This window comes from Cetorhinus maximus, chromosome 25, assembly GCF_964194155.1.
Source record: "Cetorhinus maximus chromosome 25, sCetMax3.hap1.1, whole genome shotgun sequence".
Classification (NCBI taxonomy): domain Eukaryota; kingdom Metazoa; phylum Chordata; class Chondrichthyes; order Lamniformes; family Cetorhinidae; genus Cetorhinus; species Cetorhinus maximus.
Window position 1 is genome coordinate 15661235 of NC_135903.1, and position 26680 is coordinate 15687914.

At 43.9% G+C, this 26680-nt stretch overlaps 1 non-coding gene and 1 pseudogene across 1 annotated transcript; both read left to right on the forward strand.

Annotated features, from left to right (window-relative positions):
• The first annotated feature begins 24961 nt into the window (after window positions 1–24961).
• trnay-gua (transfer RNA tyrosine (anticodon GUA)) lies at window positions 24962–25033 on the forward strand. The gene has a single exon. It is a non-coding gene; the product is annotated as a tRNA-Tyr (tRNA).
• A 47-nt stretch (window positions 25034–25080) lies between these two features.
• LOC144667732 (ribosomal protein eL22-like pseudogene) lies at window positions 25081–25578 on the forward strand (annotated as a pseudogene).
• The last annotated feature ends 1102 nt before the right edge of the window (window positions 25579–26680 follow it).

The window sequence follows — 26680 nt, forward strand, 5'->3', positions numbered from 1 at the left end:
TCATAGTTGAGGCTAATACTGTCCTCAAGTCTGCACTAGCCTGTATCCTAGCAAGAATTACTAGCTGGTAATTAAGAACAAAAGTCCTTGTTTTCCCTCCCTTTCCACCACCCTCACCCCACACAACCTGTCTGTGCAGGGGTTGGGATTATTTGTATCAAGTCATTTCAGAATAAATTTCAGGAAAACTGAGTAACTATGTACAGTGCTGTTACCATTCTCGATAGTTTTATTCTTTAGCCGTTTTTTTTTAAACTAAGAATCTCCTGTAAGAGCTGGCAAGTGTCATATGATGAGTTAACTGCTGTCGACATTGTAGCAAGGTTTGTCACAGTGATGATGCGAAACCTGCCTTGAGGAGCTGTCACATGACATCGTTTATTTTAGGCATTAATAAGCAGGACAACTACTCCAAAACAGGGAACTTAACTGCATCTGGGATTGTTTTGGTGCCCAAAGGGTTTACATTCGCGCCATTTGATACCATTTCCTGTTTGCTGCTCTGTGATTTTACAGTCTAATTTTTCTAATTCTAAACACAAGTGAATGCTGCCAGTGGGGTGAGATGTTTTCCTCGCCCCATCTAAATGCACATTTCCCGTGATACTTTGCCTATTATGGACACTCTTACCCCTTGGTACTGATAGCCATTGTGATACATGGTCCTCTCAACCTAAGTGTGCAGTCAATAAACACTGCCCTCTTCTTGCTTGATACTATCTGTTGAAGCTTAACTCTTCACCCTCAAAACTGCCTGCAGTTCTTACGGAGCCTAAATAGTCCTGACCTGTTGAAAATCAAGTGTTGCCTTCCAGTTAATGTGTTATTCCCATCTGAATTACCTTCCTAAGGCAGACAATCAGACATTTCCATTGCTGCAGCAGACGGTCTTGTTTTGGTGACTCTATCACACCTTTTCCCTTAATTTTCACGATGTCAATTAATACAAGGCAATCCCCATCATCATCTTTTATCTCATGACCCTTTCACTTGCCTATGCTCCATTCTAGCTCTGGATACAGCATCTTGGATTCATTAGGACCAATGGTTTCTTCAGTTTTTTTTAGGTCAAGTGTCCCAAAGTCTCCCTTATAAATATTGTTTAACACTGGGTATTCATCAATGTTGTGTAAGCACTGTATGGCAGCCTCTCTAATTACTGTATGTCCTTGTCTTTGAGCTGTTACAATTCCTAAATGGCTTCTTCTCAACACCAAAATGTGTGCACAGATAACTCACTTTAAAGATTCAGCCTTGATTTAAGCCCCACCCATCAAACCACTGACTCTCTCCCATACTTTGGGAAGATTTGAATATCAGGATCGAGCAGCCAACCTCACTCTCGGTGAGCGGTAATATGTACTAAGAAACCTTTGGCCTCACCAGCCCCGATCTCTCGCTCCATCCCACCACTCCCAATTGCTGCCCTGAGTCATATCCCCCTGGCCATGGATATCTGGCTGCTAATTTCCGTTCCCACCTGCCAGCCAAGCTGTCCAGTTATCCAGATATCAGGCAGGAGTCTGCCTTATACTGTAGCTCCAATCTTGGGGCTTTGTGTTTGTTGCCACAGTCATTTTGAGTGCAATATTAAGGGGATATAAAACTAGTTCACCCACTTGTACACCACTCTTTTATTTATCCATGTTGTCTTATCGCGCTCTCTTTCTGTTGGTATGTAATTCCCACAGATACCCTCCTGCACCTTGCCTGAATGGTGGTTATTTAGCACCTTGGCAGGCTTTTCTTGGACAGCACAACCAAATCCCACTCTGTCTTCAACCAAAGTCTTCCTATAAAGAAAAAATAAAGGCTTGATTTACGGAGAGCTTTTCACTGGACGTCTTAAAGTGCTCACAGCCAATCAAGTACTTTTGCAGTGTAGGCACTGTTGTAATGTAAGAAAATATAGCCATTGTCACTGGATAGCAATAAAGAGATAGAACCTGGCTCTAACTAAGGATTGTGCAGAGCAATCAGTGTCTGTAGTAATTATGGTTTGATTTAATGTGTAATGTACCTTTAAGAATAATACTTGTTAGGAAAGATCACATGACTTGTAGGAACCAATAGGTCAGTAGCGTGGGCTACCTCAGCAGTATAGAGATGGAGTTGGAGTTGAAAACACAATTGTAGTTGCTGCTGAGTATATTGTAAATAAACTTAATGTTTCATCATAAGAAATGTCTGCAGATCAACTTGATTACTAATCGTACAACTCAGCCACCCTTACAACAGTGTCCTACTATTGACTTGGTTGATATGACCTAACCAGGCACTGACTGAGGAGTTTTATTGGCATCTTTGTGATTGCTATCGGCTAGTTGTTTACTGAATACATTTACTGAACCATGGGGTGCAAGTGGGTGAAAAGATCCTTCTGTCTTCAACCAATTCAGTTGTTTTGCTATCTATTTAAATATGACTCACCTCATCCACATATCCAGCATTGACAGTAATTCCCAGTGCTCATACTATCATAGCTTCATCCAAATGCCTATTAGCTGATGGGATCTGAAGCTTTGCTAAAATCAACGTGGAATAATAAATAGAAAATTCTGGTACTCTAAGAACTTAAAGATAAGCTTTGGGGCTTGAAATGTGCTCCGAATTTGTTCCTTAGTCTTGAAACCAAGCCTCTACTTCAGATGGTAGTTAATAATTTTACAACATGACACAGTGAGAGGAATCCAGGACAATTTATGTAATTGACTTTTCTCCTAACCAGTATAATTAATTACTTTCCTGTAATCAAGAAGCAACTACTTGTGTTTCCCAGAGTTGAGAACTTGGGATATTTTGCACATCCTGTCCGACAAACCCTGGCTGCGTTTCAGGACTAAGGAATAAATTTGGAGCACAGTTCCAGGCCAAAGCTTTGTCTAAGAAAAGCCTGCCAGGGTTTGAAATACCTATCACTCAAGCAAGGTGCCTTGTGGGATCACACGCCAACAGAAGGAAGAGAAGGCAGCAAGACGACAAGGATAAATAAAAGACTGATGTACAAGTGGGTGAACTAGTTTTATAACTCATTAATATCATACTCAACAATAACATGAGTCTGCTTAACCATCCCCTCAGTACAATTTCTTTGCTGCTGTCTTTATTCTCATCTCACACAATGCCTGGCTTTTGTTTCTGATTGATTAGTCCTTTCAAATCATTGAGGATCTTTTTAATTTGACAGAATTTTATTTGTTTCAGCACTCCTTGTATTTTCTTCTGCTTTCCTTTCAGATCAATGATTGGTTAAGGCCACCCAGCCCATCTAGATTGAAAAGTACATGCAGTCCTGACATCACCTCATTTAATTGGTTCATTGCTCCCAGGATTCACAAAATTTCTGGTTACATAGAAACACAGAAAATAGGAGCAGGAGTTGGCCATTCGGCCCTTCGAGCCTGCTCCGCCATTCATCATGATCATGGCTGATCATCCAACTCAATAGCCTGCTCCCGTTTTCTCCCCATACCCTTTGATTCCTTTCGTCCCAAGAGCTATATCTAACTCCTTGAAAACATACAATGTTTTCAAATACTTTCTGTGGTAGCGAATTCCACAGGCTCACCACTCTCTGGGTGAAGAAATTTCTCCTCACTTCAGTCCTAAATGGTCTACCCCATACCCTCAGACTGTGACCCCTGGTTCTGGACTCCCCCACCATCGGGAACATCCTTCCTGCATCAACCCTGTCTAGTTCTGTTAGAATTTTATCGGTTTCTATGAGATCCCCCCTCATTCTTCTGAACTCCAGCGAATATAATCCTAACCGACTCAATCTCTCCTCATATGTCAGTCCCGCCATCCCAGGAATCAGTCTGGTAAACCTTCGCTGCACTCCCTCTATAGCAAGAACATCCTTCCTCAGATAAGGAGACTAAAACCGCACACAATATTCCAGGTGTGGTCTCACCAAGGCCCTGTATAATTGCAGCAAGACATCCCTGCTCCTGTACTCGAATCCTCTGGCTATGAAGGCTAACATACCATTTGCTTTCTTTACCGCCTGCTGCACCTGCATGCTTACCTTCAATGACTGGTGTACAAGGACACCCAGGTCTCGTTGCACATTCTCCTCTCTCAATTTATAGCTATTCAGATAATAATCCGCCTTCCTGTTTTTGCTACCAAAGTGGATAACCTCACATTTATCCACATTATTCTGTATCTGCCAAAACTTTGCCCACTCACTTAGCTTGTCCAAATCACACTGAAGCATCTCTGTACCCACCTTACAGCTCACGCTCCCACCCAGCTTTGTGTCATCTGCAAATTTGGAGATATTACATTTAGTTCCCTCATCTAAATCATTAATATATATTGTGAATAGCTGGGGTCCCAGCAACGATCCCTGCGGTACCCCACTAGTCACTGCCTGCCATTTGGAAAAAGACCCATTCATTCCTACTCTTTGTTTCCTGTCTGTCAACCAGTTTTCTATCCATCTCAAAACACTACCCCCAAACCCATGCGCTTTAATTTTACACGCTAATCTCTTATGTGGGACTTTGTCGAAAGCCTTCTGAAAGTCCAAATAAACCACATCCACTGGCTCCCCCTCATCAACTCTACTAGTTACATTCTCGAAAAAATCCAGCAGATTTGTCAAGCATGATTTCCCTTTCGTAAATCCATGCTGACTCTGTCCAATTCTGCCACTGTTTTCCACATGCTCAGCTATTAAATCTTTTATAATGGACTCTAGAAATTTCCCCACTACCAACGTCAGGCTGACTGGTCTATAATTCCCTGTTTTCTCTCTACCTCCCTTTTTAAATAGCGGGGTTGCATTAGCCACCCTCCAATTTGTAGGAACTGTTCCAGAGTCTATAGGATCTTGGAAGATGACCACCAATGCATCCACTATTTCTAGGGCCACTTCCTGAAGTACTCTGGGGTGTAGTTGGTTGCACATTACACACATACCTTTGCTTTTCTTCATGTGGTTGCACTCACTCCATTCTCCAAGACGTTATCTTTATTCTCTGTTTAGTTTCTCGGTTCGGGTAGCTAGAGATGTACCAATGTTTGCTTTTCCTTCTGCTTTGAATTTAGTTTTCTACCTTTCACAATACACATTGATCCTGGCCACGCTTTTCCCTGCAGACCCTTGCATTATGATTCGCCCTCATTCCTACCATCCTCTCCAGGTCGCTCAAAGGGGGTGAAATTCATCTTGGCAGCAGTGTGAAATGGACAACCAGAGCATCAACATTGAAAAGAAGTTTGGGCAGAGGGTAACATGCGCTGCTGATGCCTTATTTTCCACCCCCTCACCCTACCACCCGCCCAAATGGTTTCTGCAGTCTTCTGCAATTCTACTGAGTATTTTCACTTTAATTGTTCTTAAACGAATTTAATCCCAGACATTTCAATGCCCAATCATTGTGCTCCAAGCTCATAAAATCCATTTTCCTTTCAGAAAATGACTACAGTGTGTGCTGAAACTCCATAAGGTCTGCTTTGCAATTCACAGCTTGATAAGATTGGTTTAGTCACCAGTGCAAAATAAACTGCACTTGTTAGTATCGGTTAAGTGGCTCATTGCCAATTGTTAGGCTATTTAATTCAAATTATTACACCTTGATGATATAAACAGTAGAAGATAGCATGTGATCAGAAATTGTAGAAACACATTGGTTGCCAGATGAAAACGACCAACGTCCATCCAGTTTGCCTGCTACCATCTCGGTTGTCACGCTGCATGATACAACAACAATAGGTTTGTCGATTAATCATAGCAATTAATTTTGATCAGTCAGTCTACAGAAGACCCAGACATGAAGTGAGGAAAATCCTCGGAGAGCTTTGGGATTCATAGGTCCAAAGTTACCTGTTCCTCCAAAGCATGCAGCACTTGGCATATGTCATAGGTCAAATTATGCATCCAAAAGGTTATTCTCTGAACCTATCCCTAAATTTGCATTTGAATGAATCAATACTATCTGCTTCCACCATCTCCCTAGGGAACGTTTCATAGATCTATTAGTCACTGATGTAATGTTTCCATAGATTAGCTTCAAATTTACCTCCTCCAACTATAGGTTGTATCCTCTCATCTTCTCGTATTCTTGTTCTGGACAAGAGAAAACAGGTTGTCATGGTTTATATTATCAAATCTCCTCTAGAACCCTAAGACCAGTAATCATATTGCCTGTTGGCCTTCTCTATTCCAGTTAGACCATCCCACTTTTCATCACCCAATCCTACCTGCCTGTCAATCATTCCGGTTGCCTTCCTGTTTCCTTTCTATGTTGTGGTGACCAGAACTGCACACAGCGCTCTAAGTGTAGTGATCATCATTACTTTAGTCATGAACTCTGAAATTGCTTCAGCAGTTCCACACAGTTCAGGATGCAGGTATCGATACGTTAAACATGCATATGTGCCTGTTTTCCATGCAATAAATGGAGTATGACCAAGTATAAAAGCAGATTATCACTCACACGTGACTCAGACTTCATCTTAACTTCATAGACTCTTTAACCCTGCAGTGCTCACTGAGTTTCTAGTCCCAGTGAGTGGAATCTGGACACTTGCCCACAGAAACAATGAAAATCAGATCGGTCCTCTCACATGTTACCTTGTGGGTCCAGAAGAAGCGATAGACAATCAGTGTAAGCTGGCCTTGAGCCATCTGCCCCTTAGTCAGGAGGTGTGTGCTCTATTGGCAATGGGGTAACCAGCAAAGGGAGAAAGTGGAGGAGGAGGAGGAGAAGGAGGGAAATCCTCATATTGAGGACGCACAATCTTAGAAGTGAGGACTGCTCTTCTGTGGATAACAGAAACAATTTGAAAGGGCTGTTATTTTTGTACAGGATGGATATACTGAGTAACATTCAGACTAGCCTGTGAGTCACTCAGATACAAGTAGAGGAGTTTACGAATTGAGTACTTAAAGCTCTCACTTAAATAATTTCAAAATGGTGGTTGGGCACTGTTGAAGCTTTAGCGCATGATAAACATTCCGCACATTCTGAACCATCTCCATTATAACTCAGTTTAATGGTATTAAAGAAACCAATCATCAGTCACATGTTGTTGTAGAAACACTATCTGTAATGGAGAATAGTACAACACCATAACCACATTTCCCACATTTAATAGTCAGCTGTCTCACACCAGATGTCTGTTACTAGTGTCGGTTCCAGGATTTTTTTTTTACATGGAAACATCCTGCTGCAATTTCAGCGAGATAAAAAAAAACTGGGAATAGACACAGTCCAAGCCAATTCAGTGATACAAATACCGACTGCATTTGGTGAGGGGAAATAGAAAATGTTTTTGAGTCTGCATAGAGAAGGAATGCTGCATTACTTAGTATTTTAATGGCAATTAGCTATAATAAGCAGACATCTCTGCTGTGGGGGATCAGGGCTGGGTTAAGTATTAAGACTGGGGTTGCCCAGTAATTGGGAATATTACTGTTCTAGTCTGCAATAGCTTGAATGTTTTGCAGTCACTCGTGGGCAAGAAAGGCTAACCAGCATTTGAGAGAAATTGTGGCATTTGAGGTAGAGCGGGGCAACAGAATTACAATTGCAAGGCTGATTTATCAATCATTTTGCTTTCAGTGCCACTGATGAAGTTTGTCCACTTCTGGCCCCTTGCACATCCCTGATTTTAATCCATTACTGGTGGCCGTGCCTTCAGCTGCCTAGACCTTTGCTCTGGAATTCCCTTCTTTAGCTGGCTAGCCCTTTGTCCTCCTTTCGGACACTTCTTAAAATCTAGCTCCTTGATCACGCCCTCTCCTCAGGTGGATCAGTGTCAAACCTTTGCTTGACAATCCTTTTTTGTGAATTGCCTTCAAGCGTTTTACTACATTAATGAAATGGAAGTTGTTTTTGTTGTTTACCTCTTTATATTATTTTTCTCCCTTTATGTTTAATGTGTGTTCTGAGACTCCAGACTGACTGCGTGGTAAATGGGAGTGGGGCAGGGTACGGGTATAAAACACCAGCTGTAAAACTGGTACACAGATGAGCTTACTGGAAGCTGAAAATTCATGAGTATGGATACAGCTCAGTGCCCAAAATTCCCTCTTAACTAATGGAGCTTTCCAACAGGCTTTATCAGAGGGACACATTGTACTTTGCCCCACACAGACACATTACTCCAGTTTCGATATTTAATCATTCCAAAGAAATAATAAACTGTCTAGAGGGTAGACTGTAAAGTTATTTCAAATTATTGCCTATAAATAGACTTGCTGATATTCAGGTTTATTAAAATAATCCTCAAAGCAGTTTTCCTGGACGGGTTGCCTCCTTTCGAGATGGCAAGTATGAACCTTCCGTAGGGCTGAGGCAGAATCGTACCAGATTTGCACTGTGTGGCAGTGGGTGGGAGAGAGGACGTTTAACCTGCCGGCCGCAATGGCGGCTTTTCACGCTGTACCATCCCCTTCCTGCCCCATTAGTTATTCAGCCACAGGAAGCAAACTGTCTGGCTGGCGGGCGGCCTCCAATTTGTCCACCACACCGTTACCTCATCACTTCCTCACGCAGGGCACCATGTTTAAACTGCAGCTGCACACACACTTTTCAATGCTAGCAGCCCAGATAGCTCCGGTGAAGACATGGCCCCAAAAGCCAAGAAGAGTGCAGCACCCCCAACCCCACCCCCCAACCGATTCAGTGACACATCCCTGGGATGCATTCTGGACACCTTGGAGGCCCACCGCAATGCCCTCTACCTCTGCTCTGGCCACAGGAGGCCCATCAGTGTTACCACTCTGGCTTGGGAGATGGTGGCAGAGGTGGTCAGTGCCAACACTGCACAGAAGAGGTCAGCCATCCAGTGCAGAAAACCGATGAATGATCTCATCTGCGCTGCCAGGGTAAGGCAGCCATCTCATCATTCTAAACTCACACCCTCACAAGCCCATCCCACATCCACTGGTATCTCACTCACTGCCAGCTCAAGGGACATCACCACTCACCCTCACATTTCCATCTGGCCTCATCTCTGGAGACTGCCTCCTCAGCCCTCACCATTTTGAGGCCGCTTGCACAACTCAACATGTGCCCCTACGCACACCCTGGGATACCCCCCTGCTCCAGTACAGCCCTCACCCTGCAGCCTCTTCCCTTTCCTGAAGCCACTTCTGCTCCTTCCCTAAGCAACCCCTAGCCCTGCAGCCATTGGAAGCCTTACAGGTGGTCCAGTAGGTAGAGACCTGCCCCTGAGCCCCCCTAAAAGTGATGTGGTGCTGCCTGAGAAGCTTGGCACTGATGACTGCAAGTGTTGCCTGAAGCAAGGCAGGCAAACAAACCACCAAGTCCTGGGTGAAGAGCTGCTCACCAGGTGCATGTTGCTCATGTAGAGTTGTGAAACACATCGGTGTGCAATCACGCCAATGTGCCTGGATTAGCGTGAGGGATGATTCCGGTGAGCAGGGCTTATAGTTAGATGCAAATGTATTTAACTGATGTTCCCAATGTCCGATAGTGGGAACCGTGGCCCGCCATTGACTGGCAGAGCGGGCGATCGCAATCTGGTTTCAAGGTGGCATAAAACCAATTTTTGGCCTTTCCTCCATATTGTCCGCTCATGCTCGCCATGATGCCTGAGGCCAATGGCAGCAGAAAATTCCAGCCGAATTGTCTACTAACTATTCAGCTACATGTGGCATCACCATTGAATCTGATATAATCTTCACCAAACATCCATATATACTTAATTTCAGCAGGCTTGCTGATAACAATTGTCACTGGACTAGTAATCCAGAGAGACAGGGTAAAGCCCTGGGGACCGGGGTCTGAATCCCACCACAGCAGATGGTGGAATTTGAATTCTGGAATTAAAAGTCTAATGATGACCATGAAACCATTGTCGATTGTTGTTAAAAACCCATCTGGTTCACTAATGTCTTTTTGGGAAGGGAATCTGCTGTCCTTACCTGGTCTGGCCTACATGTGACTCCAGACCCACAGCAATGTGGTTGACTCTTAAATGCCCTCTGAAATGGCCTAGCAAGCCACTCAGTTGAATCAAACTGCTATGAAGTCTATAAGGAATGAAACTGGAGGGACCTCCTGACATCAGCTTAGGCACTGGAAATGACAACGGCAATATCAGCCCTGCTGGCCCTACAAAGCGCTCCTTCCTAACATCTGGGGGCTTCTGCCAAAATTGGGAGAGCTGTCTCACAGACTAGTCAAGCAACAGCCTGGCATCGTCATCCTGACAGAATCATACCTTGCAGATCATGTCCCAGACACCACCATCACCATCCTTGGGTATGCCCTGTCCCACAGGCAGGACAGACACAGCAGAGGTGGCAGCACAGTGGTGTACAGTCAGGAGGGAGTTGCCCTGGGATCTCTCAACAATGACTCCAGACCCCATGAAGTCTCATGGCATCATGTCAAACATGGGCAAAGAAACCTCACCCTTTCAGCTGATGAATCAGTGTTCTTCCATGTTGAACACCACTGGTGGCAAGGATGCAGAATGTATTCTGGGTGGGGGACTTCAATATCAATCACCAAGTGTGGATCGGTAGCACCACAACTGACTGAGCTGGCTGAGTCCTAAAGGACATAATTGCTAGACTGGGTCTGTGGCAGACGGTGAGGGAACCGACAAGAGGGAAAAACAAACTTGACTTCATCCTCACCAACCTGCCTGCTGCAGATGCATCTGTCCATGACAGCACTGGCAGGAGCGACCACCACACAGTCCTTGTGGAGACAAAGTTCCGTCTTCACATTGAAGATGCCCTTCATCATGTTGTGTGGCACTACTACCATGCTAAATGGGGTAGATTTTGACCAGATCTAGCAACTCAAGACTGGGCATCCAAGAGGTGCTGTGGGCCATCAGCAGCAGCAGAATTGTACTCGAACACAATCTGCAACCTCATGGTCCAGCATATCCCCCACTCTACCATTACCACCAAACAATGGGATCAACCCTCATTCAATAAAGAGTGCAGGAGGGCATGCCAGGATCAGTACCAGGCATGCCTAAAACTGAGGTGACAACCTGGTGAAGCTACAGCTCATGACTACTTGCATGCCAACGAGCATAAGCAGCATGCAATAGACAGAGCTAAGTGGTCCCACGACCAACAGATCAGATCTAAGCTCTGCAGTCCTGCCACATCTAGTCGTGAATGATGGTGGACAATTAAACAACTCATTGGAAGAGGAGGCTCCATAAGTATCCCCATTCTCAGTGATGGGGGAGCCCAGCACTTAAGCCTGAAGCATTCGCAACAATCTTCAGCCAGAAGTGCTGAGTGGATGGTCCATCTCGGCCTCCTCCGGAGGTCCCCAGCATCAGAGATGCCAGTCTTCAGCCAATTTGCTTCACTCCACGTGATATCAAGAAACAGCTGAAGGCACTGGATACTGCAAAGGCTATGGGCCCTGACAACGTTCTGGCAACAGTACTAAAAACTTGAACTCCAGAATTGCTGCACCCTTAGCCAAGCTGTTCCAGTACAGCTACAACATTGAAATCCATCCGGCAATGTGGAAAATTGCCCAGGTATATCCGATCCACAAAAAGCAGGACAAATCCAACCCGGCCAATTACTGCCTCATTAATCTATTCTCGATCATCAGTAAAGTAATGGAGGGAGTCATCAACAGTGCTATCATGGGCACTTGCTTCACAATAACCTGCTCACTGATACCCAGTTTCCGCCAGGAACACTCAGCTCCTGACCTCATTTCAGCCTTAGTCCAAATATAGCCGAAAGAGCTAAACTCCAGAATTGAGGTGAGAGTGACTGCGCTTGACATCAAGGTTGCAATTGACCGAGTGTGGCATCAAGGAGCCCTAGCAAAACTGGAGTCAATGGGAATCAGGGGGAAAACTCTCCGCTGGTTGGAGTCATACCTAGCACAAAGGAAGATGGTTGTGGTTGTTGGAGGTCAGTCATCTCAGCTCCAGGATCACTGCAGGAGTTCCTCAGGGTGGTGTCCTAGGTCCAACCATCTTCAGTTGCTTCATCAATGACCTTCCTTCCATCATAAGGTCAGAACTGGGGATTTTTGATGATGATTGCGCAATGTTCAGCACCATTCGCGTCTCCTCAGATACTGAAGTAGTCCATGTCTAAATGCAGCAAGATCTGGACAATATCCAGGCTTGGGCTGACAAGTGGCAAGTAACATCCATGCCACACAAGTGCCAAGCAATGACCATCTCCAACAAGAGATAATCTAACTATTGCCCTTTGTCATTCAATAGCATTACCACTACTGAATCCCTCACTATCAGCAAGCTGGGGGTTACTATTGACCAGAACCTGAACTGGACTAGCCATATAAATACTGTGGCTACAAGACCACATCAGAGGCTAAGAATCCTGCGGCAAGTTACTCACCCCCTGACTCCCCAAAGCCTGTCCACCATCTACGAGGCACAAGTCAGGAGTGTGATGGAATACTCCCCACTTGCCTGGATGAGTGCAGTTCCCACAACACTCAAGAAGCTTGACACCATCCATGACAAAGCAGCCCGCTTGATTGGCACCACATCCACAAACATTCATTCCCTCCACCACTGACGCACAGTAGCAGCAGTGTGTACCATCTACAAGAAGCACTGCAGGAACTCACCAAGTCTCCTTAGACAGCACCTTCCAAACCCATGAATGCTACCATCTAGAAGGACAAGGGCAGCAGGTAGATGGGAACACAACCACCTGCAAGTTCCCCTCCAAGCCACTCACCATCATGACTAGGAAATATATTGCCGTTCCTTCTCTGTCGCTGGGTCAAAATCCTGGAACTCCCTTCCTAACAGCACTATGGATGTACCTACACCACATGGGCTGCAGTGGTTCAAGAAGGCAGCTCACCACCACTTTCTCAGGGGCAATTAGGGATGAGCAATAAATGCTGGTCCAGCCAGCGAAGCCCACATCCCATGAATGAATAATAAAAATAAAATTGGACATTTATTTACTTTTCCTTAATGAGGATATATGAGCCCATTTGCTGAACTGATGGGCAACAGGCCAAAGCTGGAACCTCTCTGCTCTACTTGGCTCAATTTCTGACTGACTTTGCTCACAGAACGATCAGGGGCAGAGGCTAATACTCAGAGCAAAATTGTGAGCAAATAAAACCAGTTGCCCATTTGCTTCCCTCCACCACCCCTCCCACCGCACTCCCCACCCACCAACCCTTGCCTTCTCCACATCCCTCCAATCCCACCCACTCTCTTCTCAGGCAGTCCGGTGCACACGCTTACTGTCCACAGGCTGAGTTTGGATCGGCTGAAGACTAAGAGTAGGGCACATAGGTTTCTCCATCAGAATGGTCCGTGTGTAACACCTACAGACCCAGAAAGCACTGAAAGGGTGAAAACGTGACACCTTCAACGGTGAAAAGCCAAAAAATCTGGAAAAAGGACACTGAGAAATGAAAAGTGTCGAATAGAAATATAAATATACAAAGGAGACACAAAACAAAGCATAGAAACGTTTTCACTAAAGGGCCAGTGAGTAAAGGAACCTCATTTTGAATCTGTAAGGTGAATATGCTTTGCCTTGTGCCTGGTTAAGCCTATTGGTTGTTGTTGCCTTAGTGGAGATTAGTTTGGGAATTTGTTAAGAAGTTATGACAGTAGTAATTTGTAGCCATGTGTATGTGTTTAATACCTTGTTGTAAATTCATAAATGTCTCATTTAGTTTGATGTAAAAGCCTCTCGAGAACTGGTGGTCTTATTCCGGGATTTAGAGCTGCAACTCAAAACATACCAATTGAAATTATAAGTTATGACAGTTGTTCAAAGTTTCCCTCTGGAATTTTAAATAACTCAGCCTTTAAAAACTGCTATGTCACAACAATTGGTCCTGAGCCATGGTCACCAGAAAGGTATAATTTTGATTGCTGCTCTATTTCAATGCGATCTCCTAGACCAGTTCCAATCATCTGAGAGTCAGAGAGAAATTTTCCAAATTTCTTTTCTCCTTATTGTCCCTGCTTTCTGCCTACCCCACCTCTTTTATCTGCCTTTCCTTGGAGATCACATGCTGTGGGAAGTTGAAGATGTAGACAGTGTCTAGTCTTAATGCTCCAGGCATCATGACTGTCGAACAGACTTGTTGGACCAGCTTGTCCTTTCCGCTCATAATTTTCACATACGTTCGCTGAACTTCACAGAAACATTAGGGAACACTACGATTGGATTTAGTATTCCTTGGCTCATGAGTGGAAAGATGAGCTGATGCTCCCACTGGTCATTCCTGTTCAATCAATCAAGGGTATTTGTGTGGACCTTGCATGTGATGCTCCACGTGGTTGGATAGCCTACTTATGCTCACTGTCTAAGAGTCATACACGACAATATGACTATTAAATGGAGGGCTGCTGAATTCCATATAACTGTACCAGCTCACCATCTTGAAGGATAAGGGGGGAATGGTCAAACCAAATAAGTTGAAGGACCTTTTGTGACCTTGGACCAAACCTTCAGGTTTCTAATTTTATACTTGTAGTATTATGTCTCATGAGTATATAGCGTAAGATGGGTGAAAGAAATCTCAAAATACAGCTGAAAGGCTGAGTGTACCAAATTAACACAGGAAGTGCTTATCTAGTTGCATTTCATTTGGCCTCTTTATTGACATCTAGGGTATTATAAGAAAGTTGCAATGTGAGTTAATTTGAGAACATTGAAGCATGTAGAAAATATTCTGTTATCATACAAACATTGTAAAACGTATGGAAATGTTACATGATTGATGTGTACTTACTCCGAGTGGTTTAAGTACTTGATTCATTTGAATTGACTTCATGTACCTATATTCACAAGGCAAGCTGATTAAATAGTTAACTTTTTGTGGATGTGCTCCAGGATGTACGCAGAATATGTTATGCCCCAAGAAAAGGATGGCTACACTCTTATGGTCAAAACATTCCCTTCCAGAACACTTAGGCAATAAGACTTGGCTCATTAGCAGGTAGCTGCTGCCAGAGGTGCATCAGTGCACAGAGCGAGTTGCATAACAGATATACAATGGGCCACTGGGTTAAGAAGAATTTATTCCGCAAGCAAATATGGTAATCTGGTCATGGTCATGACAGGGGAACACTCTTCAGACATCAGTTGTATTTTACTTATGTTCAATTTTTGATTAAAGCAGTTAAAAATCTACCTCTTCTGTTTAGCAGCGAACCTTTCAATTTGTTTACACCTGCATGGAAGTGGACCCAGAGGTTTTGTAATCATTGAGACATCTTCCTGCGGCACACCGGGCCATGCTTGTAGCATGAATTATTATGAATAGCAGAGACCAATTAACTTTGTGACCATTTTTCCTGATTTACTCTGTGTGAATAATGGTGAACTTTATTGAACCATGTTGCTGAAGCATCTCGCAGTGATCTGATGACAACTGGATGTCTTATGACATTCATCATTAGCCTGAAACAGCAATCCAGAGGACAAGAATGTAAGTCTGCTGGTTGCTCCTTGCTTTATCCAAGGAGCACATTTGCTTCATTCCATTGCCATTTTTTCCCTCTCCTGTGTGTGTGATTGATGCTGGGGATAAGATTGAGGAAATGGAATGCTTTGTATCTTACACAGGGCAAATATCAAGCAAGTGTACAATGGCATAGGCCAGGCCATTTGTTCCTCTCACACTACCCCCCTGCCTTGACTGAGAACAATTTTGTTGCAACCTGATGCAATGTATTTTTGTAGCTTTTTCGTCCATTTAGCTGGCAAGATGCAAAACTGGCAAGTTTAAGATTAAACGCGAAGGATATTCTGCATTTTGGGTTCATGTTTGTCATAAAGCAGATGGTTCTTGCCAAGCCTTGCTTCTTAGACTCTGGCTATATCACTTGTTGGAAATTCAAGCAGCTGTGAAATTGGTTCAACTCCACATTCCAATGTGCAACATGATCACTATTAGTTGTTCTTGAAAGTGGAACAAAGGGAACCAGAGTCCCTCGCTGGTTTGTGTTTGATTTGCTTTGAAGTTGGTTTCAGCATATCTGCAAACCAGTTCCTGTCCAGGTTGAAAACCAAAGGAAATGAATCAGAAAAAATGCACACCCAGAAATGACAGCTGGAGCTACAGAGCCATGTTATCTCCTCACTCTGGAAACATGGGCAAGCATCTCACCTTATCATCCACCTCTCAGTAAGTCCTTCACATTTTGGCAACTTTGCCACTTCTTGAACTATTACATTTTTGGATGAATTAACTTGTTGACAGGAAACAACTGGAAAAAGTTTACACTGCACATTGACAATCTGTGCTTTGTCAGCACCATAAGTTTGAGTAGTGCCCTTCTACTCCAAATGTGTAGCTAGATCAATTGCCCCAATTTGGCCAAACCTGTTCTTGGAGATTTGGGAGTGGTATTCCAACACAACCAGGAACACCTCTGTTACCAGAGGGTAGCACCACTGTAATATTAATCATCAGCAAGAGAGAAGGTCATAAATCTAGTAGTGGTTTTACATTGGGGAGAATGGTCTTCGCGAGGCAATTATTGCTTTATTATGACTGGGGGTGGTGTTTTATGTGATTGAATTATTCTCATAGACATTTACAGCATAGAATGAGACCATTCAACCCATCATGTCTGCTCCAGTCAACAAAGATCTGACTACACTAATCCCATTTTCCAGCGTTTGGCCCATAGCCCTGGAGACAATGTCTTCGCAAGTGAATATCTAAAAACTTTTTAAATGTTATGAGAGTTTCTGACTCAACCACCCTTTCAGGCAGTGAGTTCCAGACTCCCACTGCCCCCTGGTTGAAAAAATTTCTCCTCAACTCCCCTCTTAGCCTTCTACCTCTTACCTTAAGTCTATGCCCCCTGGTTATTGACTCCTCTACTGCTAGAAAAAGTGCCTTCCTATCCAACCCATCTATGCCCCTCATAATCTTATACACCTCTAGCAGGTCCCCTCTTAACCTTCACTGCTCCAAGGAAAACAACCCCAGCATCTCCAATCTTTGGGAATCTATGGATATGCACACCAAGGTCCCTCTGATCTTCAGTACTTTTCAGGGTCCTATTATTCATATTGTAATCCCTTGCCTTGTTAGCCCTCCCCAAGTGCATTACCTCACACTTCCAGGTTGAATTCCATTTGTCACTGCTCTGCCCGCCTGACCAGCCCATTGATATCCTCCTGCCTTTAAGGCTATCCTTCTCGCTATTTACCACCTGACCAATTTTCTTGCCATCACCCTACATTTAAGTCCAAATCATTTATATACACCACAAACAGCAAGGGCCCCAGCACTGAGCTCTGCAGAACCCCACTGGAAACAGACTTCCAGCCTCAGAAACATCCCTCTACCGTCACCCTCAGCTTCCTGCCTCAGTCAATTTTGGATCCAACATGCCCCTTTGCCTTGGATCCCATGGGCTCTTACTTTCTTGACCAGTCTGCCATGAGGGACCTTATCAAAAGCCTTGCTAAAGTCCATGTAGACCACATCAAGTGCATTACCCTCATCAACACTCCGGTTACCTCCTCAAAAGATTCGATCAAATTTATCAAACACGACCTTTCCATAACAAATCCACGTTGACTATCCCTGATTAATCCGTGTCTCTCTAAATGCAGATTATATTCTGCCCCTCAGAATTCTTTCTAGTAACTTTCCCACTATCGAGGTTAGACTGACTGGCCTGTAATTTCCTGGTCTATCCCTTCCTCCCTTTTTTAATAATGGGACAACGTTAGTAGTCCTCCAGTCCCCTGGCACCTCACCTGTGGCCAGAGAAGATTTGAAAATTACTGCCAGGATCCTTGATATGTCTTCCCTTGCCTTCCTCAACAGCCTGCGATATATCTCATCCAGGCCTGTGGATTTATCCACTTTTAAGGCTGCTAAACATGCAAGTACCTCCTCTCTCTCTATGTTAATTCCTCCTAATATCTCACAGTCCTCCACCCTGATGTCTATACCTGTGTCGTCCTTCTCCATTGTGAAGATTAACGCAAAGCATTCATTGAGGACTGTACCCACATCTTCCGGGTCCAAACACAGGTTACCTCTATGGTCCCTAATTGTCCCTACTCCTTCCCTAGTTATTCTCTTGCTCTTTATATATTTTTTTAAGAAACCTTTATTCTACCCATCAATGCTTTCTCATGCACTCTCTTAACTTTCCTAATTTCCTTTTTAAGTTGCCCCCTGCACTTTTTATACTCTTCTAGGGACTCTGCCATATTGAGCCCTCGGTATCTTTACGGGAACATATTTGCCCTGTACTCTTGCTATTTCCTCCTTGAATGGCTCTGACACAGTTTTATCTGCAAGTAGCTGCTCCCAGTCCCCTTGGGCTAAACTGTATCTCATCTTAGTAAAATTAGCCTTTCCTCAGTTTAGAACTTTTATCCCCAGCCCAACCTTATCCTTTTCCATAACTATCCTAAATCTAACTGAGCTATGGTCACTATCTCCAAAATGCTTCCCTACTGATACACCTTCGACCTGCCCAGGCTCCTCTCCGAATATTAGGTCCAGAACTGCCCCCTCCCTTGTTGGGCTTTCTATGTGCTGGCTAAAAAAGTTCTCCTGGATTCAACTTGAGAATTTTGCTTCCTCCCTACCTTGCGCACTAAAACTATTCCAGTTAATATTTGAGTAGTTAAAATCCCTTACTATTACTGCCGTATTATTCTTACACTTCTCTGAAATTTGATTACATATTTGATCCTCTATCTCTCCCTGACTGTTTGGGGGCCTGTAGAACACACCCAACAGTGTGTTTGCCCCTTTTATGTTTTTCACTTCTCCCAATATGGCCTCATTTGATGATCCTTCCAAGATATCATCCCTCCTCACTGCTATAATTGGTTCCTTGATCAATATTGTGACCCCTCCCTCCTCTTCTATCCCCCTCTCTATCACGTCTGAATACCCTATAACCAGGAATCTTGAGCTGCCAATCCTGCCCTTCTTTTAGACAAGTCTTGGTCATAGCTATGATATCTTACTCCCATGTGCCTATCTGTGCCCTCAGCTCATCTGCCTTATTCCTCAGGCTCCTTGCCTTGCTAAACTCACTTCTTTTTTATCTAGCCTATGTTTGCTCTGCCTTCCAACCTCTCTTACTCATGTTTTAACTTCTAATTCCATCTCAGCTTCTCTCCTCTCTGAACTACTTTTCAGGATCCCATCCCCCTGCCAATTTAGTTTAAATCCACCCCAAAAGCATTGGCAAACCTCCCCGCGAGGATGTTGGTCCCGTTCCTGTTCAGATGTAATCTGTCCAACTCATACAGGTCTCACCTCCTCCAGAAACGGTTCCCCCCGGGAATATAAAGCCCTCCCTCCTGTACCAATCTCCAGCCACGCATTCACCTGCTCTATCCTTCTGTTCCTATACTCACTACTGTATGGCACCAGGAGTAATCCGGAGTTTGCTACCTTTGAAATTGCTGCCTTTCAATTTCCTACCTAACTCCCTAAAGTCTGCTTGCAGGACCTCATTTCTCTTTCTTCCTGTATCATTGGTCCCAACATGGACCATGACCTCTGGTTGTTCACCCTCCCCCTTTAGAATTCCCTGCAGCCATTCAGTGACATCCTTGACCCTGGCACCCAAAAGGCAACATACCATTCTGGAGTCACGTCTATGGCCACAGGAGCACCTATCTACTCCCCTCACTGATGAACCCCCTACCACTATTGCCTTTCCACACTTCTTCCAATCCCACTGAGCAGCTGGACCACTCACTGTGCCATGGCCTTGGCTCTGGTTGGCCTCCACTGAGGAGCCGTCACTCTCACTGTTTTCCAAGGGCAAAAAATGGTTTGTGAGTGAGATACACTCTGGGGAGTCCCTCACTACCTACCTGGTCCCCTTCTTCTGTCTGGCGGTCACCCATTCCCTCTCTGCTTGCATTTCCTTAAGTTGTGGAGTGACCACGTCCTGAAACATGCTATCCACAAACCTCTCAGCCTTGTGAATGCACCATAGTGCCTCCAGCTGCCTCTCAAGCTCCAAAACCCAGAGCTCGAGTTGCTCCATTCAGAGGCACCTCCTGCACATGTGGTCATCCAGACTGCCAGGAACGTCTAGGATTTCCCTCATAGCGCAGGATGTGCAACTCACAGGACTGAGCTCCCCAGACATATCTTAAGTAAATAGAGTATGGACCCTTGCTTTTATTTTACCCTTACTCCTACTTGATTATAGACTAGATGCTAGATCCTCTAGATAGACTAGATCCTCTATTATCTGTTTTTATTACATGGAATTCTAGGTTAATTTCTACCAGTGTTTTCAAGATCATATTCCATGATTCTGTCCATTCAATAATTGAGCCCATTTTATGGTAAGCAAGTTTATCAGATTTAATTTTTATCATGAGATTATGGGCTTTTCAAAGATTTCAAATGGTGCATTAGGCTCAATGATTTTGCACATGCTTCTTTAACTGAAAATCACTGGCATTGATTGTCTCACGTTTGATTTTAATTAAAAAGCGAAACAATTATATTTAAGGATATTTATTCTTATTGCCTTCACCAAAGGGACACACAACACCAGTATTAAGGAGAAGCATCTCTAATAATGATCTGTGCATGTTGTGTTTGAAATTAAGTCCCCCTTAGCCTCTTTGTACTCTTTGATCTATCCATGGATGTTCACATAACCTTACACAGTTACTGCAAGTAACTCTGGTTTTATCCAGCCCCCTGTTGAAATGCCTGTGGCACTTTTATACATCCTGTCATGTACACACAGATAGGGCTTGAGATGAAGACCAGTCTGCTATTCCACCAGAGGATGCTACCTGTGCCTTGGTGTAATACCATGCATACATGGAACAGATCGCATTAACACACTAGCAGAAAAGCATCCTAGGCCCTTTGCCAGAACATTCTGTGGTCAACTGTCCAGGAGTTATTTTAATCATTTCTATCATTTGAAAGACAATCTACAATTTTGCATATCAAAATGTTGTTTTAGAGCAAGATGGTTCAGAAGTTCTCAATTACATGTCTTATACGCCACAGATTTAACCTGCTTCGGGGTTTTGTTATCTTGTCTTGAGAAGATATAACAAAGACTAAAATGGACTTCAGTGAAGGCAAAGGATTGGGACCAGGTTGGTCTTGGCATAAATTAGGACTTTAAATTATAAATATCCATCAAGAATTGCTCCCTGCACTTTTCAATAAGTACCCACTTTGAGATGTGTGTTGAACGATGCAAAGCCAGATTAACACATACGCAAGAAATATCTATTATCTTCCCTTTTTGTAGATGATATTGTAATGTTAGCAAATTCACCTGAGCACCTACTGCACAATATCTTGAATAATGGGCCAATGATTTCATCAAACAGTTTACCTCCATTGGACATGACCTGATTCACCTCATCAAACTATTTCCCCAATTCGGCAACAGATAATTAAGTCTTCATTTCTTTCTTCTAAAAAATTGAAGAAAACTCAAAATCTAATTATTCAGGCTTTGTGCACACATTAAAGTATGTTCATTTATTTTGAATTATATTGTGGAATATGAACTTTGCTGGCAAAGTCAGCATTTGTTGCCCATCCCTAATTGCCCTTTAGAAGGTGGTGGTGAGTCACAGCCTTGTACCGCTGCAGTCCATCTTGTGTAGGTATACCCACAGTGCTGTTAAGTTGGCGGGGGGTGGGGTGGGGCGGAGTTTTGGCCCAGCAACAATGAAAGAGTAGCAATATAGATCCAAGTCAGGATGATGTATGGCTTGGAGGGAAACTTGAACGTGATGGTGCTGCCCTTGCTCGTATAGGTGGTAGAGGTCGCAGGTTTGGAAGATGTTGTCAAAGGAGGCTTGGTGAGTTGCTGCAGTGCATCTTGTATATAGTACACACAGCTTGATACCTATACAGTAAATCCAAATAAGTATGGACCAAACCGCATAGAACACACTTTTCTACTATGTCTTAACACAATCTGTTCCATTTGCCTTACAAGCATGGTTTCGCAGCGAGAGCCAGGAAATATCCTCTGATGGAATAACAGACTGTCTTCATCTCAAGCCCTGGCCGTCTATACATGAGTGGATGTATAAAAGTGCCACAGCAAGAGACCTGATCCATTTAAGGGCCAGGCCTCATTTAAATGTATCTGGCAAGCTGCCCACCCCAAAGCTGCAACTTTAGGTCAGTCTGCACTTCTTGGTCCCACAAAAAGAAGCTTTGTTAACTTCCATTGGAGGACCTCCATGTCTGGTCTAACAGCTTCCATGGGGCAGGGTGTCCATGGCAGAATCTCCACCAGTTAGCTCTAAAAGAAATAGCTTTTGGCTCCTACCTATATCATGGGACACTGCATAGCATAGGTATACAAGGCTGATGCCTCAGGGCTGTTCCTTTAAGATAATCATGGGGCAGGAAAAGAGTGGTGAGTTGGCCATTTTAATTTGAACTCTCATGCTGCCTGCTTTCCACAGGTGGACAGAGTTAAAGTTGCCTCACATTATTTTCTTGTTTAGACCATAAGACCATAAGACATAGGAGCAGAAATTAGGCCATTCGGCCCATCAAGTCTGCTCCGCCCTTCAATCATGGCTGATAAGTTTCTCAACCCCATTCTACCACCTTCTCCCCATAACCTTTGATTTCCAAATGCCCTCAATACTGCCCCCCGACATCAACTGGATATATGGGTCCTGAATTTCCTTTGCAATTACACTATCAGATGGACGGAGGAAAACCAGGCAGTACCCATTCTGCCAGCTCCCTGTTGCACAATGCATTGCCTGGCATTTGCGGCCTGCATGGCCTAGGCGTGGAGTTCAGCATTGCTATAGCTCACGGAATGACTTGAAATTGAAATGGCTGTTTTTCCCAGTGCAAACTATCACACTAATTTGAACAGCTTTAACATTCAAAACTATGCTAAAAATCCTTGGTCAGCATTACCATATCCAATCTACACTGCAAAGAGGCACCATAGCAACACCTCTAACTGCTCCCTGTATATGCTAATGACCAATTTGGGATGGCTTCAAACAAATTCCCAGAGGCAACAGGATGGTGTTCAATCCAGTCCTTCAATGTCGTTGTGCATTGTAACATGATTTTCTGAAGCTGTTAGTTAGCTGACAATGGCTAAGAGGAAATATTGATGGATACTGAGGCTCCGCGGCCATTCACTTATTGTTGGAGCTTGTAGAGGAAATGCAGGGTCCACGTATCCAGTTAATGTCAGCTGCTCATGTATTGGCATTTACTTAGAGAGTCTTTGCTTGTAAATCAAGAGAAGACTGTTTCATTATGCCAGAGCTTTAATCTTGGCCTCTAGTGTCTAGTAACATTAACAACGTGCCATCATTCCCCTTTCTTCATCCTGGGTTGCTGAGCCCAATCATACCATTCCGAACACCAGCTTGGACATTCCCAGGTTGATGACTTTGTTGTAGCTGTACTGGAACAGCTGGCTCGGGGCATGGCTAGTTCTGGAGCACAAGTTTTCAGTACTATTGTTAGAATATTGTCAGGGCCCACAGCCTTTGCAATATTCAGTGCCTTCTGCAATTTCTTGCTATCACGTAGAGTGAATTCAGTTGGCTGAAAGCTGGCATCGATGCTGGGGACCTTAGGAAGAGGCCGAGATGGGTCGTCCACTCTACACATCTGGCTGAAAATGTTTGTAAATGCCTTCCCTTTTACACTGATGTGCTGGGCTCCCCCATCATTGAGGATGAGGATATTTGTGGAGCCTCTTCCTCCAGTGAATTGTTTAATTGTCCACCCCCATTCACGACTGGATGTGGCAGGACTACAGAACTTTTGGCTGTTTGATGTTAAAAGAAACATCTGGTTCATTAATCCTTCTCTAGTCCTTCACTAGTTCTTCTCGAGGGCAAGTAGGGGTGGTCAGTAAATGCTGGTCCAGCCAGCGACACCCACATCCCATGAATGAATAAAAAAAAAACTAATGCTGTTCAGGGAAGGAAATCTGTTGTCCTTACCTGGTCTGGCCTATGTTTAACCCTGAAAATACAGCAATGTGGTTGACTCTTAACTGCCCTCTGAAATAGCCCAGCAAGCCACTCAGTTGAATTAAACCACTACAGTAAAGTTGGCTAGTAATAAAATAGGATGGCTGCACCATTGTTCCAGGCACTGGAAATGACAATGGCGCACCAACTCGGTCGATTCTGCAAAGTCTTCCCTGCCAGTGACGCTCGCATCCCACCAATGAATAAGAAATAATTTTAAAATAATCAACGCGATTATTCCCTCTGCTGACAGTGATTCCTACCGAAAGGTGACCATATGAGGGCACTGGTTTCTGAACAGAGTCAGGCTGGGCAGTGCTACTTTCCCGTTGGCATATAACAGCAGCAATCTGCACTTCTGTAGTGCCAGAACATAGTGAACCCTCCCAAGGTGATTCATCGGAATGTTATCAAACAAAAGCCCTATAAGGAGATATTAAGAAAAAAGCTCAGTCAAAGAGATAGGTTCTAAGGAGTGCCTTAATGCTGGAGAGAGAAGTTAATGGGAGAGGTTTGGAGAAAGAATTTCAGAGCTTAGGACCGAGGCTGCTGAAAACACAGCTGGAAGATCGGGGCACGATAGAGTCCGGAATTGGAGGAGCGCAGAGATCTCAGAGCATTGTGGGGCTGGAGGAGATTATGGAGACAGGATGGGACAAGGCCATGGAGAGATTTGATTACAAGGACGGGCTTTTTAAAGCTGAGGCATTGCCGGACTGGGAGCCAATGTAAGTACCAAGCAGCATCCCTGACACAAACCAAGTCTAAGCATTAGTCAGGGTCTTGGGAGAAGAGGAGAGAAGGTTGAAGAGGGAGCAGACACAAAAAAGATCATATAACTAAGTATATAAACAAGAATTTGCATTGACATCAGGCCTTTCACATCATCTTCATGACCAATGAAGGGCAGTTAAAGCATAGTCACTGTTGGAGTGTAGGCAAAGGTGGCAGGCGATTTACACTAAACAAGATCCCCCAAACAACAATGAGACAAAACAGGTTGGGGGTATAACTCAGTGGTAGAGCATTTGACTGTAGATCAAGAGGTCCTCAGTTCAAGTTTGGGTGCCCCCTAAATCACTTTGCTTTTTGGGTCCCGGGAGCGGAGCGGTTTTGGTGGGGGGGGGATGGCGCCGAAGAGGTCATCTGTGCTCCTTAAAGGCAAGAAGAACCCCGTCTGGAGGTTCACTCTCAACCTCTCCAACCCAATGGAAGATGGGATCCTCGACTGCAGCAACTTTGAGCAGTTTCTGCGGGAGAAAGTGAAGGTTGGTGGGAAGGCCGGAAACCTGGGCAACATTGTCCAGATTGAGAGTCTGAAAAACAAGATCACTGTCTCCTTGACCAGGAGGTTCTCCAAAAGATACCTAAAGTACCTGACCAAAAAGTACCTGAGGAAGAACAATCTGCCGGACTGGCTGTGGGTTACCGTCTCCGATAAAGAAAGCTATAAACTCCGCTACTTCCAAATCAGCCAAGATGAAGAGGAGTCTGAAACCGAGGATTGAGGGGAGCTTTGCATCTGGGGGCCTAGGACTCATGCACAAAAGAAGTGTGGTTTTCAGAGAACATCTATATAAAAAGTTATTAACTTATTAATAAATCACTACATTTACAAAGAAAAAAATAATGAGACAAATGTCTGTTTTTGCTGGTGTCGGTTAAGAGAGAAACATTGAACAAAGCATCACAAAGACTCCCCGGCTCTTCTTCAAGTAGCGGTATGGGATAGTTTATGGCACACGGGGGCTCGGTTTAACATGTCATCCAAAAGGTGGCACCTCTGACAGTGCAGCACTCTTATGTTAGTGCACTGAAGGGTTAACCTTGATTCATTGTTGAAATCTCTAGAGTGGAGCTTGAACCTGACAGGGAAGCATGAGTGCTACCATGTACCGGGAAAATGAATATCTATTGTCTTACATCTATCAAATCAGCTGTCAGGTTTGCTTCCAGTCCAATAGTGAGCACACCTCAAGTATAGGAATTGTCAGAGAATGGCCTGTTTCAAGCATAGTATGAGAGGATAAGCAGCCAAGCAAAGGGGCCAATAACAATGCCTTATGTTAGAGCTTTGTGGGTCCATAGGACTTAAAATGATCATACTCAAATAGTACTTAAATATGAAATCAATTCAGGACAGATTACATTTCCAAACCGAGCAGCATAGTTTTTTTTTAATTTCCAGTTTTTACAGAAACTATCAGTAGATTCTAATTTTTCTAGAATAAATAGCTCTAATACTGAAAGCATTTAGACCAAGTTTCCAACTCCTTGATAATAAATTATTCTCCCTTGCCGTCTGTCTAAAAGGCAGAATGCCACCAAAAACAATCATCTCGCCTCTTTAGAGATTCAGTTACCACGTTTCAAGAAAATTTGAGATGCTCAGGCAGGAACTTGCTTTAAATATTGGCTTGGTTGAAGCGGAGTGACCTTTAAAATATGCTGAAAATATTTGAATTTGACAGCCTCAAACTACATTAAGAAAAGGAATACCCTCCTTTCAAAGTTAAAAGAGTTCAAGTACATTTGCTGTTTTCATAGATTCCTGATGAATATTAATAACAAAAATGCCTTTACTGTGCAGGCACTGGGCCTTTCTCTGGCTTTTCCACAGAAGAGTTTTCAAATTTCCTTTCATCATTTTCATGTAAGTGCTGTCAGATGTCTCCAGGCTCTCACTGACTACAAACCAGGGAAACCGTATATCCCATAGGA